Genomic DNA, 6,288 nt, shown 5'->3' with positions numbered 1-6,288 from the left:
CGACGGAGCCGGCGGGGACGGCGAGACAGCTGGCCCAAGCTGGGGGCTGGTGATGAGGGGGAGCGCGCAGGTTCGACTGGAAGGGGAGCGGTCTCTGGGTGGGAAGTCCTCTGGCCCAAAGGGCCCGAAAAAGAGCCATGGAGTTAGGAAAGGAAAGGAGCCCCGGGGGTGTGATTGAGGCTTCGGCGTGCTCACGAGTGGCGTCCGCAGCGTCGACGGCGACGAGGGCGGTGGACTTGGCCGCGGGGCTCTGCGGACAGTGGGTCCTTTTGAAACCTGGGGCGGGAGGGGCGGCGTCCAACACTGATTTGCCGAAAGGACTGGGGGGAACAGCGAAAAGGAAGTGATGTTGGGAAACTACCAGTGTATAGTGAAAGGAGTGATTCTGAACATAGATACCATTTGGATTTCTTCTAACAGTACGCCTCTTTTTTTTTTCTTTGTACTTCTTTTTAAAATTTAAGTTTATATTAAATACGAGAGACGTTCGGATCTTAAAAAGACTTAATGCATTGCCTTGAAATTAAAACATTAGACTTGAAACAAAAATTGGGACCCTGAGGTTGTACAGATACTCAGTATTGAGCGGGTCGATCCCACTTTGACAGCTGGAGTTGACACATGTATTTGCCACAGGGTAAAAATATGGTCAGTGCAGGTGTGTCTGGGTTAAAAGGGTACATAAAACTGTATGTGACATCACTGCAGTCCAGGAGCCCACCGGATCTTCCCCTTACCCATAACTCGAGGATTCGAGTTTTCTTTTGAAAATTGGAGGGGTACTTTTGATTGAGTTGCAGTTCCAATATTAATGCAATTTTGAGTTATTGTACGAATAATATTTTTAGTATAGTGATCTAGAAAAATATTAGAGGATGCTTGAGGTGGCAATTAACAGAACGGGTATAGGTGGGTACAGATAGGTGTTTTTTATAGAAGAAATGGTACCAAAATCATAATTGTGCCAGAAAAATAATGATCATAATATTTACATTTACTTTAGTATAAATAAGTTAATTTCCTTTTGTAATTGTTAAGTTATAACATGACTTTATGAAATCTTTGACTTTAGCAAAGTTTCACATGTTTTACAACTTCTTATCTGATTATAAGTTTTGCAAAGTTGTTGTCAAAGCAAACTTTTCATCAGGTATTTCTACTCTAAATGCTTATAAACTGTTTATTCTTCAAATTTACTGGTTGCAACAAGCTTTTAAGTTAGTTTATGTATATATGTCATTTCTTCAAATGCTCAGTGGACTAGTAATTATTTCCTCAAAGAAGAGATGAATTCTTAGCTTTGCTTTTGTTTTTTATCTTTAATATATTTTTATTGCTTTCAGAAAGGGAGAGGAAGAGAGAGATGGAAACATCAATGATGAGAGAAAATCATTGATCAGCTGCCTCCTGCACACCCCCTACTGGAGGTCAAGCCAGCAACCCAGGCACATGCCCTTGACAGGAATTGAACCCAGGACCCTTTAGTCCACAAGCCAACACTCTATCCACTGAGTCAAACCAGTTAGCTTTGCTTTTAGCTGTTGTCAAAAGATTAACTCCCTTTTCTTTTACTGGTCTATAGAGTTGAAGGAGTTTACATAGTATTTCTCTTGTTTATGTTTCAGCTTGTCCTCACCAGACTGAGGTCCTATAGAGACCTTGACTTCAAACTTAACTCTGAATAGGTCTTGGCATATAAAAATTTAGGTAACATCTATTAAGTAACATCTTAATGTTACCTCAAAATTAAAGAAAGAAATTGGGGAGTTGTACAATTAATATATCAGCATACCTAATAGTTATTTTTGTTTCCCTTTGATAGTTCTCACAATCACTTAGCAGTTTCTCTAAGGCAAGAAAATGTATATTACTCCAGAAGAAGCCATCATGACTGCGGTGGCAGAACATGCAGACATATTTAGAAAAATCAGTTTTGATTTCAGTAGCACTCATTCTATTCTGCAAAGATTCTCATTCACGTTGACTTATGCATGGAAAATTCCTGTCTTCATTCTTTATATGGTGGTATATTGTTAGTGAAGGTTGAAATCATCTTTTAAATTTAAAACTTCTGTGGCTTTGATTCTTTTTGTCCATCAAACTGACTTATATGAGATATGAATTCAAATCTGTATACTGCTAAATTACTGACGAAGCTCTTTTTAAAGATTGTGTTATTAGTGGGAAAATACAATATGATCTGAGTGTAATTCTTTTAATGGATTTAGGTTACAGGGAAGGACTACACTATCCTGCCCAGCTTAAATGTTTTAATTTTTGCAGATTGGGGAAACTTAATTTTTTTTCACTTTTCTCTCATGTGTTTGTATTTGCTTACAAATAAGGTATTCTTACTTATATAATGCTGTATCTTTGTGTTTTTAAAAATCATATATGGGTGTTTATTCCAATAATGCTGGCAGTATCTTTGTGTTTTTTAGATTTTTGCTTGCATGTGGTTTTGAAAACTTTTGAAATCTAGTTTTGTTTGTTTTTTTCTCTAAGGCTATGATGTAACACATTGAGGGATAATATTTGGGCAAAAACAGAAAGAACCACTTGACTAAAGGTAATCATGACAGTCATTCTTACTTTAGGTCTTGTGGTTCTCTTGGCTTTGAGAAATCAAGAAGTTAATTAAAAGTAGGAGAGCATGGGCCAGGCACACTTAGAGAACAATTCAGTGTTTACATGCTGCCTCTGGTTAATTTGCCATCTAAATATGTGGCTATGGATTTGTGACAGACCTGTGGTGTGAACATTCCTGCACTCCCTCCTTCCCTACACACAGCACCATCACTGGATCTTAAGCTAAGCCTGGACTTCATGTTTCCATATTGAAATATTTTTACTTCATCACACATTGAGCCCTCCTAGTAATCACTTCAGTACAGAATGTAACATAAAGTGAGTCTATCCTGGCTCTTGCATAGGATGGCAGAAACTAGGAAAACTTGGTTATAATAGCTTTATTACTATACACACACACACACACACACACACACACACACACACACCCCTAAGTGACTGACTGACCGTTTGACCGGTAGCTATGACACCACTGACCACCAGGGGGCAGATGCTCAATGCACAGGCATGGAAACATGGAACAGACTGATGAATCTCAGAGGGAAGAGGGGAGGAGAAAGAAGGGGGGTGGGAAGAGATTAACCAAAGATCTTATATGCATATACTAGAGACCCGATGCATGGATTCGTGCACCGGTGGGGTCCCTCGGCCTGGCCTGTGGGGATCAGGCCGAAACCGGCAGTCCAACATACGCTGAGGGGTCCCAGATTGCGAGAGGACTTAGGCAGGCCGAGGGACCCCACTGGTGCACGAATCCGTGCACTGGGCCTCTAGTTTAATTACAAAATAGTATTTTATGATATGTATCTCAAAAAGGTGTTGTGGAGTCAGTGACCTATGTTTGCATTTGTCTTAAACTTTTATTGTGGGTTTTTGTTAAGCTTTTGAATTATGGCAAAGGACAAGAGAGGTGGTAATATGTCTATTCTCTATTATCTTGACCTTTTTTCTGTTCTCTTAAAATTCTAGGTAGGAAATTCTAGTATGAGATGAGAACTATGCTAATTTAGGGTCTTCCTATAAGTTAAACTGTATCACAGAGTTATTGGAAATGCCATCTAATTGGTTTTAGTTTGGAAACTTTAAGACTAAATTAAATCGATGTCAGTTTCATCAATAAATTGTTGGGATGAAAGTCAAAGGCTGCCAAAACCATACATTAAATTTCGGGTCCAAATCCAATATATTTTCACAATATTGTAATGGAATTTGAAGTCTTGAGCCAGTTTCTCATTTTCCATTATGTTGATTTGATTTGGGGGTGTAGCATATTTAAAAATAATGATTTTTACCAATCAATATGTCAAACTGTTAGCTTGCCCAAATATTATTTCAGTGATTAGAATAAGAATTATAATTGACATGTTTGGCTTTTTTACTGGTATGCTCTGGCATGCAGCCTGGTCAAGTTCTTCATCAGATTTACCACTAAATTTTGATTGTCGTGTTTGCATAACTGAGGATGTAAACTGGACAATGTTGTTTATTAGATTCTTATTCATTGAGTTGAGACAGTTCTAGACTGGTATAGACTTAAGTGCAACCTGATAGCGGGAGTCTTAAAGACAAATTGGAGCCAGAAAAAGTTTGTGCTCATTGGTATGCATGATAACTTTTTAAAAAATGTAATATATTGAGTGCATGGACCTGGCAGCAAAAAAATGTCCCAGAACGGAGGTGCGGTATGATGATATAACTGAGGAGGCTATTTGACTTCTTCAAATGTGCTGTCCCAAATTCTGTTCAGAAGTGGGGCACAACAAAACAGAAGAAAAATCACTGCTGGGGTGTCAAAAATGGATGGTAGTAATTGGTTCAAAGTCTTAGAAATTGTTTTGTAATTATACAGATTTCATAGGTGTTTTAGAAAAGATGCCCTGTGCTTACTAAGAAAAAGTAAACAGATATATCCTCTGTATTCTAAAGGTTCTCTTGATAAAGATCAAGAGAAAAGAATAGTTTTTGTTTGCTCACTGAAAATATTTTAATTTAGGATTGAATATTAAAAATGGGATTTAAAAAGCTAGATAGATCCAAATACTACAAACGGTAGAGCTAAATGCCCAGAGTAAATCTTATCCTTCTACATTGTAGTTTAGGCTTTTTGCTTTCATAAAAATTACTTTTATGCTCTAGTTTGTGGATCTACAAGTTACAGTCAGTTTGTCTCTATTGTGTGCATATTAAATAAACTTTTACCTTTATTAGGTAAAAGTGAATTTTAAGCTTATTTTAGAGTGAATGCAACTATAATGTATAATTTCCCTAAGGAGAATATATTGACACTAACTTTACATAATTATTAATAATCTCTCCTTTACTGGCTTTGGAATATGAATATTATTCTTTAGGTTTCATATGTCACTTAGAAACAAAAACTTAAAATTTTTACTGAATACCAGATCAGTAATAACTTCCAAAAACAGCACATTTTGCATATGTGAATCAAGTTGCATCAGTTCTAAATTCCTTTAGGGGCATTTGAATGAATGCATGTTTTTTAAAGTCAGTATATGATTGCATCAGTTCTAAATTCCTTTAGGGGCATTTGAATGCATGTTTTTTAAAGTCAGTATATGGTTTTTAAATTGTTTCAGACAGCTATACTCTAGAACTTTAGAGGGTTTTGTGTACATACACACACCATCAGGTGAAACTACAAGAAAAACACAGCATATTTAAATCACTACAATCACCATCTAAACATGGACATTGGTTCTGTAAACCTTTACACAGAGAGAGTAAAGGTTTCATTTTGTTGATATATCCTCTGCATTCTAAAGGTTGCCTAATGATAAATTAGAAGCCATTGGTCTCTTGTGTGTTTACATAATCAAGCCCTTAGAATAGTTTGTGTTTTTCCACTTATTGGAGCCTATAACTTTAGGAAATTACCCCAATTTCTTCCAAAATTATTGTGTATGACATACTTTAAAAAAATGCTCCTATTGAAATTCTCTTATTTAGTTATATTTTATGTTAAATAAGTCTTTATATGAGAGACTCATGTTCATGTGTAGAATTCTGCATTAGTTAACTGGAATCACTATTGTGTTGCTATTCTGTTTCTCAGTTAATGTTACTTGATTACATTGTTGTTTTGCTGAAAATTGATTCCACCCTAAGCAAAACGTTTATAAGATTTAAAATTTGTTTTCAAATGCTCCTATTTATTAACCAAAAGATTTCCAGAATTAAGAGTGGGTTTGACTATTAGTTGACAGATGACACTCCTAATGATTTAATTTTAGGCTTAGGACAACTATCAGAAAGAGGAGTCTATTTACCAAGCATTATTATAAATGCATTGCATGTATTATTCTACATAATCTTTACAACAAGCCTGTGGTGTGGGAACTAGTATTCTCCTCACTTTACAGGTGAGAATAATGAGGCCCAATGAGGTTAAGTAACTGCTGCAAGGTCACATAACTGTAACTGAAAAATCCGCAGTTTGAACCTCAGCAGTTTGATTCCAGAGCCAGCACTCATAAGTACTGTGCTTTCTGGATTTTATATCAGATTCTGTTGTGGAATAGCTCTCTAGCTATTTAACTAAATTTAAAGTTATTTAACTCTTTAGCCTTAGTTTCTTCAGGTGTAAATTAAGGAATTGTACTAGATCCTTCCACAGTGCTTCCAATTCTAACATTGTCAGAATTCTAACATTGTTCTAAATTACAAAATGAGATGGTTTAA

The sequence above is a fragment of the Myotis brandtii genome, unplaced genomic scaffold, assembly GCF_000412655.1.
Source record: "Myotis brandtii unplaced genomic scaffold, ASM41265v1 scaffold190, whole genome shotgun sequence".
NCBI classification, from domain to species: domain Eukaryota; kingdom Metazoa; phylum Chordata; class Mammalia; order Chiroptera; family Vespertilionidae; genus Myotis; species Myotis brandtii.
The sequence above is the reverse complement of the archived record's forward strand: the minus strand, read 5'-3'. Positions refer to the sequence as shown.